Source organism: Triticum aestivum, chromosome 7B (assembly GCF_018294505.1).
Source record: "Triticum aestivum cultivar Chinese Spring chromosome 7B, IWGSC CS RefSeq v2.1, whole genome shotgun sequence".
Taxonomy (NCBI): Eukaryota; Viridiplantae; Streptophyta; class Magnoliopsida; order Poales; family Poaceae; genus Triticum; species Triticum aestivum.
In genome coordinates, this window is record NC_057813.1 from 140,259,086 (window position 1) to 140,275,150 (window position 16,065).

Genomic DNA, 16,065 nt, shown 5'->3' on the forward strand with positions numbered 1-16,065 from the left:
TGTACACGTACGTACAGCGGCCAGTGTGCAAGAAAGAAAAAACGGCCACGTACGTACATACGGGCGGGGTCTCGAACGCCTACTCGCACATACGTACGGCCAGGGCTTGTGTCGGTGTACTAGAATAGGGGTACTCTAGTACCCCGAACTTGTGCACGGGCAGTTGCAGCACCCCGCGGCAAGGCTTGCCGGGCGAACGCCAAGATCCTCCGTGGTTCCCTTGGAGCCATTCAAGAACAAAGTATTTATGCTCAGGAGACAAGGCCCCGGCAAGAGGAGCTTGCCGGGAAGGCCAACCAAGGCACTCCAAGGAACTTGCCGCAACGCGCCACGCGCTCCGGCAAGGAAACAAGGCCCCGGCAAGAGGAGCTTGTCGGGAAGACCAACCAAGGTACCTCGAGGCCCGGTGAGCGACAAGCTTCCGGACCTGACAAGATAACAGCAGCGGCAAGGCGCTTGCCGCGGCAGGCGGCCACTCTGTGCCCACGCTCCAGCGCATCCACCAACGTGTCGCTCTGGGGGCCTCTCCAGGCACGCGTGGCGGGAGGCTGTGCAGCCAGCGGTGCGCAGTGGCATGCGAAGCTGACAAGATTGCCATCATGGCGAACAGTGGCGCCCCTAGCGGTCCTTTTCTGCACTGTTTGGGCGACTCAGACGGGCATTTAATGCCCTTGTCCCCCACCGTCAGGGTTAGGTAGGGTGCACTGTACAAGTAACTGTACCAACCACCTCACTTTTTACATTTGTACCCTTCTCTGCGTTGCCACCTGTCGGTGACCCCTTTAGCGTATAAAAGGAGGCCCATGTGCAATGTAGAGGGGGTTGGAAGGTTCGACTCATTTGTAACCCAGAAAAACACTACGCTCTCTCTCTGGAGCAAGAACACAAGATAATCAAACCAAGCGGCAGTAGGAGTGTTATCTCTCCGGAGAGCTCCGAAGCTGGGTAAACTGCTCGTGTGCTTCGCCTCGATCTGCTCTTCGTGCGACCTCCGCCCCCCGCCGAACCGAAAGGGGCCCGGTCCGCCGGCCCCATAGGTGTTCGTGGATCAGTTTCCCCGACAGCTTGTGTACATGGCTAGGTCGGAACGGAGAAACAGTGTCATCGTCATGTTCATGGGGAGCCAACCGGCTGGGTCGGAACGGAGAAACAGTGTCATCGTCATGTTCATGGGGAGCCAACCGGCTGGGTCGGAACGGAATGCGTCGTCGTGTTCATCGGGAGGGCTTGGACAGAACAGCCGATGGAAATGAGGCATGGCATACAGCAGAATGAGGAAATGGCCTTGTGTTCGAAACGGGGTCATGTTGATCGGGAGGGGTGTGGCGTACCACAAAACGGAGGAAACAGACTTGTGTTGGAACGCTACGGTCGAAACGGGGGTCCTGTTCATTGGGAGGGGTGTGGCGTACCGCAAAACGGGACTCCACGGGATAATGTTCATCTCCACCGTCGACCTCCTCCAGCCTCCGTGGGCTAATGTTCATCCACCGGCGACCTCCTCCAGCCTCCACCTGCGACTGTTCATCCACAGGCTACTGTTCATCCAGCCTCCACCGCGTGCTACTCCACTGGCTACTGTTCAACCAGCCCTCTCCACAGGCTCCTGTTCAACCACCCCTCCACGGGCTACTATTCATCCAGCCCTCCACTGGCTACTGTTCAACCAGCCCTCCACGGGATCGTCTTGTTCATCCAACCCTCCACGAGGTCCTGTCCATCCAGCCCCAACCGGCTCGATCGATCGGGGCCCTGTTCATCCAGAGGCAACACCACGGGGTCATGTTCATCCACCCCCACTGGGAACTGTTAATCCAAACCCCCCCCCCCCAGCAACGCTCACTGTTCATCCAGAGGCAGCATCGATCGGCTTTAGTTAGCAGCAGTAGCGAAGGAATCGCTCGATCGCTCGGGTTCAGTAACGCGTAGCCTATAGTGCAATCGCTCGGGTTCAGTTAGGTGACACCTCGCTCGGGTTCAGTTAGAGCACGCCTCGCACCCACGCGCGTATGTACGAGAGAAAAGCACATCGCTCGGCCCCCGACCACCCACCATAACCGGGAACTCCCCAATATTTTCCTCACCCTCGCTTCTACCACGGTTTTTTCCATCATGGACGTCCCAAAGAATGTCATGCAGCTGCGTCTCTGGCCCGCCTAGGATGAAAAGCCCATTTTCTGTCATGATTTTTTGTCATAGAAGTAGGATCCCACCACATCTATCATGATACCGGGTTTTGTCACAATTACCGTCATAGAATGTCATAAGTATGACAGAAAAATTTGTTCGGCCCAAAATGTCACGGATGTGTCTTTTTTTTTGTAGTGAATATTTGATATACATGTTATTGATGTGTACCTTACTAGTGCATGTAGTAGCCCCTGGGTATTTGATACATGTTCGGTTGCTAAGATTAGTAACTTGAAACAGGAGTTGCAAAATAAATGGAGACTAGTTGAGGGTGAAGTGACGGTGAGTGTTGGAAGTGGTTCCAAGATTGATATGATCATCATCGCACACTCCCTATTACTTTCGGGATTAGTGTTGAACCTAAATAAATGTTATTTGGTGTTTGCGTTGAGCATGAACAAGATAGGATCATGTTTATTGCAATACGGTTATTCATTTAAGACAGAGAATAATTGTTATTCTGTTTACATGAATAAAACCTTCTATGGTCATACACCCAGTGTTAATGGTTTATTGAATCTCAATTGTAGTGATACACATATTCATAATATTGATGCCAAAAGATGCAAAGTTGATAATGATAGTACAAGATACTTGTAGAGTTGTCGTTTAGGTCATATTGGTGTACAGCGCATGAAGAAACTCCATGCTGATGGGCTTTTGGAATCACTTGATTATGAATCATTTGATAGTTGCGAACTATGCCTCATGGGCAAGATGACTAAAACTCCGTTCTCCGGAACAATGGAACGAGCCAATGACTTATTGGAAATATACATACCGATGTATGCGGTCCGATGAGTGTTGAGGCTCGTGGCGGGTATCGTTATTTTCTTACCTTCATAGATGATTTAAGAAGATATGGGTATATCTACTTAATGAAACACAAGTCTGAAACATTTGAAAAGTTCAAAGAATTTCAGAGTGAAGTGGAGAATCATTGTAACAAGAAAATAAAGTTTCTACGATCTGATTGCGGAGGTGAATATTTGAGTTACGAGTTTGGCCTTCATTTAAAACAATGTGGAACAGTTTCACAACTCACGCCACCTGGAACACCACAGTGTAATGGTGTGTCTGAACATCGTAACCGTACTTTATTAGATATGGTGCGATCTATGATGTCTCTTACCGATTTACCACTACCGTTTTGGGGTTATGCATTAGAGACAACTGCATTCACGTTAAACAGGGAACCATCTAAATCCGTTGAGACGACACCGTATGAACTGTGGTTTGGCAATAAACCTAAGCTGTCGTTTCTTAAAATTTGGGGTTAAGACATTTATGTCAAAAGGCTTCGCCCTGATAAGATTGAACCCAAAATCGGAGAAGTGCGTCTTCATAGGATACCCTAAGGAAACAATTGGGTACACCTTCCATCACAGATCTGAAGGCAAGATCTTTGTTGCTGAGAATGGGTCCTTTCTAGAGAAGGAGTTTCTCTCGAAAGAACTGAGTGGGAGGAAAGTAGAACTTGATGAGGTAAATGTACCTTTTCTCGAATTGGAAAGTAGTACATCCGAGAAATCCGTTCCCGTGATGCCTACACCAACTAGAGAGGAAGCTAATGATGATGATCATGAAACTTTAGATCAAGTTACTAGACCATGATGAACCTATGAACTATGAAGAAGCGATGATGAGCCCAGGTTCCGATAAATGGCTTGAGGCCATGAAATCTGAGATAGGATCCGTGTATGAGAACAAAGTGTGGACTTTGGTTGACTTGCTCGATGATCGCCGAGCCATAGAAAATAAATGTATCTTCAAGAGGAAGACGGACGGTGATGGTAGTGTTACTATCTACAAAGCTCGAATTGTCGCAAAAGGTTTTCGACAAGTTCAAGGTATTGACTACGATGAGATTTTCTCACTCGTATCGATGCTTAAGTTTGTCCAAATCATGTTAGCAATTGCCGCATTTTATGAAATGTGGAAAATGGATATCAAAACTGCATTCCTTAATGGATTTATTAAAAAAGACTTGTATATGATGCAACCAGAATGTTTTGTCAATCCTAAAGGTGCTAACGAAATGTGCAAGCTCCAGCGATCCATCTATGGACTGGTGCAAGCATCTCGGAGTGGGAATATACGCTTTGATGAGTTGCTCAAAGCATATAGTTTTATACAGACTTGCGGTGAAGCCTGTATTTACAAGAAAGTGAGTAGGAGCACTACAGCCTTTCTGATAAGTATATGTGAATGACATATTGTTGATCGGAAATGATGTAGAATTTTCTGGAAAGTATAAAGGAGAGTTTGAAAGGAGTTTTTCAAAGGAGTTTTTCAAAGAAAGACCTCGGTGAATCTGCTTACATATTGGGCATCAAGATCTATAGAGATAGATCAAGACGCTTGATAAGATTTTTTAATGAGTACATACCTTGACAAGATTTTGAAGTAGTTCAAAATGGAACGGTCAAAGAAGGAGTTCTTGCCTGTGTTGCAAGGTGTAAAGTTGAGGAAGACTCAAAACCTGACCATAGTAGAAAATAGAAAGAGAATGAAATTCATTCCCTATGCCTCAGCCATAGGTTCTATAAAGTATGCTATGTTGTGTACCAAACCTATTGAGTACTTTATCACGAGTTTGGCAAGGGGGTACGATAGTGATCCAGGAGTGGATCACTGGACAGCGGTCAAAGTTATCCTTAGTTACCTAAGAGGACTAAGGAAATATTTCTCGGTTATGGAGGTGATAAAGAGTTTGTCATAAAGAGTTACGCCGATGCAAGCTTTTACACCGATCCGGATGACTCTGAGTCTCAATCTGGATACATATTGAAAGTGGGAGCAATTAGCTAGAGTATCTCCATGCAGAGCATTGTAGACATACAAAATTTGCAAAATACATACGGCTCTGAATGTGGTGGACCTGTTGACTAATCTTCTCTCACAAGCAAAACATGATCACACCTTAGTACTCTTTGGGTGTTAATCACATAGCGATGTGAACTAAATTATTGACTCTAGTAAACCCTTTGGGTGTTGGTGATCACATGGCGATGTGAACTATGGGTGTTAATCACATACAGATGTGAACTATTGGTGTTAAATCACATGGTGATGTGAACTAGATTATTGACTCTAGTGCAAGTGGGAGACTGAAGGAAATATGCCATAGAGGCAATAATAAAGTTGTTAATTTATATTTACTTATATCATGATAAATGTCTATTATTCATGCTAGAATTGTATAACCAGAAACTTGATACATGTGTGGATACATAGACAAAACACCATGTCGCTAGTAAGCCTCTACTAGACTAGCTCGTTAATCAAAGATGGTTAAGTTTCCTAATCATAGACATGTTGGGGATTGTAGTAATTTCAAAAAAATTCCTACGCACACACAGGATCATGGTGATGCATAGCAACGAGAGGGGTGAGTGTGTCCACGTACCCTCATAGACCGAAAGCGGAAGCGTTAGCACAACGCGGTTGATGTAGTCGTACGTCTTCACGATCCGACCGATCCAAGTTCCGAACGTACGGCACCTCTGAGTTTAGCACACGTTCAGCTTGATGACGTCCCTCAAACTCCGATCCAGCCGAGCTTCGAGGGAGAGTTCCGTCAGCACGACGACATGGTGACGATGATGATGCTCTACTGATGCAGGGCTTCGCCTAAGCACCGCTACGATATTATCGAGGTGGAATGTGGTGGAGGGGGGCACCGCACACAGCTAATAGATCTCAAGGATCAATTGTTGTCTCTATAGGTGCCCCCTTGCCCCGTATATAAAGGACCAAGGGGGAGGGGGCGGCCGGCCAGGAGGGGGAGCGCCAGGAGGAGTCCTACTCAGTAGGACTCCCTCCTTTCCTTGTCCAAGTAGGAGAGGGGGAAGGAAGGGAGAGAGGGAAGGAAGGAAAGGGGCCCCCCCTCCTTGTCCTATTCGGACTAGAGGGGAGGGGGCATGCGGCCTATCCTGGCTGCCCCTCCTCTGCTCCACTTTGGGCCCATGAGGCCCATTACCCCCCCCCCCCCGGTACTCCGTTATACATCCGATAACCCCCGGAACTATTCCGGTGTCCGAATATAGTCGTCAAATATATCAATCTTCATGTCTCGACCATTTTGAGACTCTCGTCATGTCCGTGATCACATCCGGGACTCTGAACTATCTTCGGTACATCATAACACATAAACTCATAATATAACTGTCATCTAACTTTAAGCGTGCGGACCCTACAGGTTCGAGAACTATGTAGACATGACCGAGACATGTCTCCGGTCAATAACCAATAGCGTAACCTGGATGCTCATATTGGCTCCTACATATTCTACGAAGATCTTTATCGGTCAAACCGCATAACAACATACGTTGTTCCCTTTGTCATTGGTATGTTACTTGCCCGAGATTCGATTGTCGGTATCTCAATACCTATTTCAATCTCGTTACTGGCAAGTCTCTTTACTCGTTACGTAATGCATCATTCCATAACTAACTCATTAGCTACATTGCTTGCAACGCTTATAGTGATGTGCATTACGCAGAGGGCCCAGAGATACCTCTCCGACAATCGGAGTGACAAAACCTAATCTCGAAATATGCCAACTCAACATGTACCTTTGGAGACACCTGTAGAGCTCCTTTATAATCACCCAGTTACCTTGTGACGCTTCATAGCACACAAAGTGTTCCTCCGGTAAACGGGAGTTGCATAATCTCATAGTTGTAGGAACATGTATAAGTCATGAAGAAAGCAATAGCAACATACTAAACGATCAAGTGCTAAGCTAACGGAATGGGTCAAGTCAATCACATCATTCTCCTAATGATGTGATCCCGTTAATCAAATGACAACTCATGTCTATGGTTAGGAAACACAACCATCTTTGATCAACGAGCTAGTCAAGTAGAGGCACACTAGTGACACTATGTTTGTCTATGTATTCACACATGTATTATGTTTCCAGTTAATACAATTCTAGCATGAATAATAAACATTCATCATGATATAAGGAAATAAATAATAACTTTATTATTGCCTCTAGGGCATATTTCCTTCAGTCTTCCACTTGCACTAGAGTCAATAATCTAGATTACACAGTAATGATTCAAACACCCATGGAGCCTTGGTGTTGATCATGTTTTGCTTGTGGAAGAGGCTTAGTCAACGGGTCTTCAACATTCAGATCCGTATGTATCTTGCAAATCTCTATGTCTCCCACCTGGACTTGGTCCCAGATGGAATTGAAGCATCTCTTGATGTGCTTGGTCCTCTTGTGAAATTTGGATTCCTTTGCCAAGGCAATTGCACCAGTATTGTCACAGAAGATTTTCATTGGTCCCGATGCACTAGGTATGACACCTAGATCGGATATGAACTCCTTCATCGAGACTCCTTCATTTGCTGCTTCTGAAGTAGCTATGTACTCCGCTTCGCATGTAGATCCCGCCACGACGCTTTGTTTAGAACTGCACCAACTGACAGCTCCACCGTTCAATATAAACACGTATCTGGTTTGCAATTTAGAATCATCCGAATCAGTGTCTAAGCTTGCATCAACGTAACCATTTACGACTAGCTCTTTTTCACCTCCATAAACGAGAAACATATCCTTAGTCCTTTTCAGGTATTTTAGGATATTCTTGACCGCTGTCCAGTGATCCACTCCTGGATTACTTTGGTACCTCCCTGCTAAACTTATTGCTAAGCATACGTCTGGTACACAGCATAGCATACATGATAGAGCCTATGGTTGAAGCATAGGGAACATCTTTCATTTTCTCTCTATCTTTTGTTGTGGTCGGGCATTGAGTCTGACTCAACTTCACACCTTGTAATACAGGCAAGAACCCTTTCTTTGCTTGATCCATTTTGAACTTTTTCAAAACTTTATCAAGGTATGTGCTTTCTAGAAGTCCAATTAAGTGTCTTGATCTATCTCTATATATCTTGATGCCCAATATATAAGCAGCTTCACCGAGGTCTTTCATTGAAAAACTTTTATTCAAGTATCCTTTTATGCTATCCAGAAAGTCTATATCATTTCCAATTAACAATATGTCGTCTACATATAATATCAGAAATGCTACAGAGCTCCCACTCACTTTCTTGTAAATACAGGCTTCTCCAAAAGTCTGTATAAAACCATATGCTTTGATCACACTATCAAAACGTTTATTCCAACTCCAAGAGGCTTGCACCAGTCCATAAATGGATCACTGGAGCTTGCACACTTTGTTAGCACCTTTTGGATCGACAAAACCTTCTGGCTACATCATATACAACTCTTCTTCTAGAAATCCATTCAAGAATGCAGTTTTGACATCCATTTGCCATATTTCATAATCATAAAATGCAGCAATTGCTAATATGATTCGGATAGACTTAAGCATCGCTATGGGTGAGAAGGTCTCATCGTAGTCAATTCCTTGAACTTGTCGAAAACCTTTCGCAACAAGCCGAGCTTTGTAGACAGTAACATTACCATCAGCGTCAGTCTTCTTCTTGAAGATCCATTTATTCTCGATGGCTTGCCGATCATCGGGCAAGTCAACCAAAGTCCATAATTTGTTCTCATACATGGATCCCATCTCAGATTTCATGGCCTCAAGCCATTTTGCGGAATCTGGGCTCATCATCGCTTCCTCATAGTTTGTAGGTTCGCCATGGTCAAGTAACATGACCTCCAGAATAGGATTACCGTACCACTCTGGTGCGGATCTTACTATGGTTGACCTACGAGGTTCTGTAGTAACTTGATCTGAAGTCTCATGATCAATATCATTATCTTCCTCACTAATTGGTGTAGTCGTCACAGGAACCGGTTTCTGTGATGAACTACTTCCCAATAAGGGAGCAGGTACAGTTACCTCATCAAGTTCTACTTTTCTCCCACTCACTTCTTTTGAGAGAAACTCCTTCTCTAGAAAGGATCCAAAATTAGCAACAAAAGTCTTGCCTTCAGATCTGTGATAGAAGGTGTACCCAATAGTCTCTTTTGGGTATCCTATGAAGACACATTTCTCCGATTTGGGTTCGAGCTTATCTAGTTGAAGTTTCTTCACATAAGCATCGCAGCCCCAAACTTTAAGAAACAACAACTTTGGTTTCTTGCCAAACCATAGTTCATAAGGCGTCATCTCAACGGATTTTGATGGTGCCCTATTTAATGTGAATGCAGCTGTCTCTAAAGCATAACCCCAAAACAATAGCGGTAAATCAGTAAGAGACATCATAGATCGCACCGTATCTAGTAAAGTACGATTACGACGTTCGGACACACCATTACATTGTGGTGTTCCAGGTGGCGTGAGTTGCGAAACTATTCCTCATTGTTTTAAATGTAAACCAAACTTGTAACTCAAATATTCTCCTCCACGATCAGATCGTAGGAATTTTAGTATCTTGTTACGATGATTTTCCACTTCACTCTGAAGTTTTTGAACTTTTCAAATGTTTCAGACTTGTGTTTCATTAAGTAGATATACCCATATCTGCTTAAATCATCTGTGAAGGTGAGAAAATAACGATACCCGCCACGAGCCTCAATGTTCATTGGACCACATACATCAGTATGTATGATTTCCTACAAATCTGTTGCTCGCTCCATAGTTCTAGAGAACGGCGTTTTAGTCATCTTGCCCAAGAGGCATGGTTCGCAAGTACCAAGTGATTCATAATCAAGTGATTCCAGAAGTCCATCAGTATGGAGTTTCTTCATGCTCTCTACACCAATATGACCCAAACGGCAGTTGTCGGTGTCAAAACTGGCGGATCTCGGGTAGGGGGTCCGAAACTGTGCGTCTAAGGCTAATGGTAACAGGAGGCAAGGGACATGATGTTTTACCCAGGTTCGGGCCCTCTCGATGTAGGTAATACCCTACTTCCTGCTTGATTGATCTTGATGATATGAGTATTACAAGAGTTGATCTACCACGAGATCGTAGAGGCTAAACCCTAGAAGCTAGCCTATGATTATGATTGTTGTTGTCCTATGGACTAAACCCTCCGGTTTATATAGACACCGGAGGAGGCTAGGGTTACACAGAGTCAGTTACAGAGAAGGAAATCTACATATCCGAATATCCATTGCCTTCCATGCAAAGGAGAGTCCCCTCCAGATACGGTATGAAGTCTTCAATCTTGTATCTTCATAGTCCAACAGTCCGGCCAAAGTATATAGTCCGGTTGTCCGAGGACCCCTTAATCCAGGACCCCCTCAGTAGCCCCCGAACCAGGCTTCAATGATGATGAGTCCGACGCGCAGATTGTCTTCGGCATTGCAAGGAGGGTTCTTCTCCAAATCCTCCAGAGCATTGTTGTAACGAGCAGTGTCCGGCTCCTCATCAATGTCGCGCTCCTCGGCTTCTGTGCTTTAATAATGGCGGTTTCCACGTGTTGAGAGAATGCGAGAAGTCGAGGCATTTTTACATTTGCCACCCCAACCATGAGAGTAAATCATCTATAAAAGAGACGGGGATTCTTAGATCCAAATCACACCATCTCCTCCCAGCGAGTATTCATCAGAGCGTGCCCGGACAAATCCATACCACCATGGCCGGCCGTCGCGGTTCCTCCTCTCGCTCCCATAGCACTAGGCCAGGCGATTGGGAGAGATGTTATGTTCCCCACAGTCGACTAGTAGAGTTGCAGACCAAGGGGTTTCTCCCACCTGCATACATGGTCCCCGTCTGAGATGGACTAGCCACTTAAAATGGCGGGGAGCAAGCGGAGAGCTTTCCAAACCCATCCAAGGGAGAGCGGGTATGCTTCGTCCCCTACTTGCTGAGAGGGCTCGGATTTCCAATCCATCCTTTCCTCCACGGGCTCCTGGAGTTCTACGGGCTCCAGCTGCATAACTTTACCCCAGCCTCCATACTGCACATCGCAGGCTACGTTGCCTTCTGCGAGCTTTTTCTGGGCTGTGAAGCTCATTTCAAGTAGTGGAAGAGGCTACTCTGCCTCGTACCCCGTACTCAGGAGGGGTCGGTATATCAAGTGGGCGGAGCCGAAATATGGTGCATCGCCAGGACCGGATATCTATCCGGCACCCCGAAGAAGACATCCGAGGACTGGCCCTCGGAATGGTTCTAAGTGGAGGACGTCCCTCTTCCGGACCATGTTCGGAAGGGCCTTCCCGAGTTTGCAAATGCCCCGTTGAAGAAACGCCACAGCTGGCGCCCCAGGAGCCCCCAGGAGGAAGATAACAGAGAGATCCTTTTCCTGATGGATAGGATAAATGCGTTGGCCAAATCAGGACTGACCATTATTGAAGTCATGTCCATATGTATAATGCGGGGAGTGCATCCACTTCAATATTGAGGAACACCCATGTGGCACTTCAATGGAGAAGACGATGCCACCCGCTGTGGCCGTAAAGGTCCGGACTCTCCCGCCGCTCTGGCAAAGATGTTGTCTGATTTGTACAAAGGAGAAGAGGAGGAGTTCATCCATATCAAGCCATGGGATGGATTCTCCATGTACAACCCCCCAAGCTGGGTGAGTCGCTATCTTTTATTCCAGTCTTTCCCTCATTTTTAGTGCAGATGTTTACTTCATCTATTCATAGCAGGAACTGCGCAGAGCCATGAAGGATGTTCACAGCCCATCTCCTCAGCCAGAGGATCCCAACCGGGCTCTTGACCCCGGACTCGAAGAAGATCCGGACATATTTGTGGAGCTTGTTGACAGGATATTTTATCAATTAAGTTGCAATGGTGTGATGGTGGCCATCATAGCTGATTATCCTGGCCTACTCCATGTATCCCAGGTAAGTGAAGCCAGAGTCCCAACTTCCAAAAAAGGGTTCCCTCTTCACACTTCACCCACCACACATGGACTGTGTCTTACAGGGAAGGCCATCGGGGCGCCAAGCCAAACCCGCAGCGACTCGCCAACAAGGGGCACCGAAGTTGGGTAGGCTTAAAAGGAAGGCGGTCAGGACCAAGATGCCGTTGCAAAGGTATGTTAAAAAACCTGCCACGAATTTATCATTGTTAAGATATAACAATGTCCACTACCTTCTGACAGAAAAAGCGCTCGCCGGACTATATCCGGAGAGCCTGCCGGTCATGCCTCCACCAGCCGGACTCCAAGGCCAGACTCAAGGGCGGAGGTCAACGCGGACGATCCTCCAACAGAGGATGCGGATAGATTTTCCGCTAAAAACTTCAAAGTGGAGAGTGCTATGGATCATAGGCGCCATCCGGCCGCACTACGTGACCCTAATTTCTCTGAAGAGGCGTCGATGCCTTCAACTCAGGGGACGCGTACATCCAGGCTGCTCAAGGTGGCCTTGCCAGGGCCACAGACCAGTACGTAAAGGATATACGGGTAAGAAAATTTGATAAGCATGTATATCAGTAGCTCCTGAGACTTGAAACAGTTGGCACAACTGATTTAAGGATCCTCGTGTGCATAGATTCTGACAGAGAAGAATACCCAGCTATCCAAAGAGCTGGAGGAGTGCAGGGCCCAACTGCGGGCCGGAATTGCCGTGATGGAGGAGTCTACGAAGGCCCCATCTGGTAATATTTGCTTTAACCGAAAATAATGTCATGGCATGTACCAGTTAAGTATTCAACATGAATGCGATTCTAACAATAGAATCTGCAGACAATCCCGAAGGCAATCCGGAGATCGTACCAAAGGATGAGCAACATGTTCGGCGACAGCTGAAGGCTGGCCAACATGTGCTTACAAAGGTTATAAAGGAGAAGAATACTCTCCAGGACGCGAACGTCCGACTAGACGTCGAATTAAAGGATGTTCGGGCCCAGCTTGCTGACTCCATAAAGGAGAATAAGAGGCTACGGTGCGGCATATTTAGTAAGTGCTTTGACGAACCATTATAAAGTTCAGCAAAGAAGCATGCTAACAGGATTATGTCTGTAGGCATGCTAACAGGCCATCCCGAGGAGGAGATGCCCAGATCTGCAGGCGATCTTCTGCTGGAGCTCTCACAACTGCACGAACAAGTTCGGCAGGTGATGCAGGGCATTGCCCAAGCCTTGTGGCCATCCTCCTCCCTGCCAGGAGGCATGGGGGAGCTTGTGGAGATGCTCAAGGGAGCACGGCAGCGCTTCCGATTATGGAAGATATCGGTCTGCCGACAAGGCGCAAGGGAATCCTGGGCCATGGTGAAGACGCGGTACACCAAGGCTGACCCAAACCACATGGCCGAGGTCGGACCTGTAGGGTCAGATGGGAAGGAGATCCCTCTACATCTGGTGTATGACCAAGTAGCATTAGCCGCTAAGTATTCCCAATAGGACTGTAGGCTAGACAGCCTATTGGATGGTATAGAAGAAGAATTTAGTCAGTCTAAGTGACATTGTACTTCGAAGGACATATTTTGTCCCTAACCGGATTGTAAATAATTTGTCTTGGCCAACCTTTTCGCTTCAACCTCTAGACCCGACAGTCCGGAGTGTATCCGAATACCCGCTCGGTTACGTGAAAACCGGGGCACGCGTGGAAACCAGGCGTAGGGGTCATAAGTGCTTGAACAGACAAGTACCCAACTAGTTATGTTATATTACATGGGTAGTAAGAAACATCTTCCAAGGAGAATAGTTCCGTTAAGGGTTCCTTTCCCTGGGTGTGCATGCGTTGAAGTGCATGTCCGAACTGCGAAAATTTACGCAGGATATAAGCATCTGGGGCATGTTTTGTAATAGGTAAAATACATCTTTTGTTCATCGACCGAATATTCCCTTAAGAATGCTAGCTTTCGGCTCCACCCAGTCTGAGGTACACATCCGGCTGACCCGGCAGTAACAATCGCAGAGGTGCTCCCCTTATGTCCTAGCCGAATTAACGGGAACATAGGGCACAAACACAAGAGCCAGGCAACCCAGCTTGGCCAAAACTTAACTCATATCGATGCATATAGTGGTGAAAAAAAGGCACATACGGAGAAGTGACGCATATGTGGTGGGCATAAAGCCCAAAAGACAATTAAGCTTCTGTGTAAGAAGCCCCCAGGTATATTGAGCGTGCATAGCGTGGCCAGAGTGTGCGGTCAAAGCATACTTGAAGCTTTTAAGGCTATAAATGTAAAAAGCAGAGAGAGAGGATATAATTTAAAAAGGGAGACGGAGGTAAGGAGACAAACACGGAGTTCGGCACTAGGCGTAGAATCTTCAAAGTCTGGCCGCGTTCCATGGGTTCGGCTCGAGTCGATTGTCTAATGCATCACGCAGACGGTACGCACCTCCAGTGAGAACTTTGTCAATGATGAAGGGGCCCTCCCACTTGGGCTTGAGCTTGTCATTTTTCTTCTCTGGTAGGAGTAGAACGAGTTCGCCAATGTTATAAGTTTTGTCCCACACTTCTCTGCTTTGATACCTTCTAGCCTGTTGTTCATAGAATGCGGAACGGGCCTTCGCGATGTCACGCTCCTCCTCCAGGGCATCTAAGCTGTCATGCCGATCTAGTTCGGCTTCTCTCTCTTCGTACATGCACACTCTAGGTGAATCATGGATGATATCGCAGGGTAGCACTGCGCTACGCCGTACACCATAAAAATGGTGTGTATCCGGTTGTGCGATTTGGTGTGGTCCGCAGCCCCCATAATACGGAGTCAAGCTCCGCGACCCAGTGCGTATCTGATTCCTTCAAGGATCGCACTAGTCTGTGTTTAATGCCGCTCATAATAAGACCGTTCACTCATTCGACTTGACCGTTTGTTTGGGGGTGATAGACGGAGGCGTAATCAAGTTTTATGCCCATTTTGCTGCACCAAGTTTTCACCTCATCCGCTATAAAGTTTGAGCCGTTATCGGTGATAATGCTGTGGGGGACACCGTAGCGGTGTACGACCTCGGATATAAAGTCTATCACTGGTCCGGATTCGGCCGTTTTAACTGGTTTGGCTTCTATCCATTTGGTGAATTTATTGAACATGACCAACAAGTATTTCTTCTTATGGCTTCCTCCTTTAAGGGGTCCAACCATATCGAGCCCCCAAAACGCAAAGGTCCAAGTTATGGGGATTGTTTGGAGGGCGGTGGGCGGCATATGGCTTTGATTTGCAAAAGGCTGGCAACCGACGCAGTGTTGGACAAGGTTTTGTGCGTCTGCCTGGGTTGTCGGCCAGTACAAACCTGTACGAAAGGCCTTGCTTACGAGCGCCCGGGCTGCGGCATGGTGGTCGCCGAGTCCGGCATGAATTTCGGCCAGGAGCTGCCGCCCTTCCTCTTCGGAGATGCACCTTTGGAGCACTCCTGTCGCGCTTTTCTTATAAAGCTCTCCCTCGTGGACTTTGTAGGCTTTAGAGCGCCGCACAATGCAACGTGCCTCATTTTGGTCCTCCGGGAGTTCTTGCCTATTTAAGTAAGGTAGGAAGGATTCCATCCACGGGGCGATGACCGCCATAATCACGTGGGCCAAAGGTGTGATTTCGGCGGCGGAGCCTCCGATTATGCCGGATTGTTCAGGGTCTGGGGTTGTGTGCGGATCCGGGCTAGTATTTCCAGACTCCCCTTCCCGTACCACGGATGGCTTGAACAGCCTTTCAAAAAAATATTTGGTGGGACGGGGTCACGTTTAGCGCCGATGCGGGCTAGGATATCCGTCGCTTGATTGTTTTCTCGAACCACATGGTGGAATTCGAGCCCCTCGAATCGAGCTGACATTTTGAAAACGGCATTACGGTAGGCCGCCATTTTCGGGTCCTTGGCGTCAAAGTATCCATTTATTTGAGATATTGCAAGATTTGAGTCCCTGCGTACTTCTAGACGTTGAATACCCATGGAGACCGCCATCCGAAGACCATGCAACAATGCCTCATACTCAGCTACATTGTTGGAATCTGTGTAAAGTATTTGGAGTATGTATTGGACTGTATCTCCAGTGGGGGACGTCAGGACTACGCCAGCCCCTAGACCAGCTAGCATCATCCATCAAAGTGCA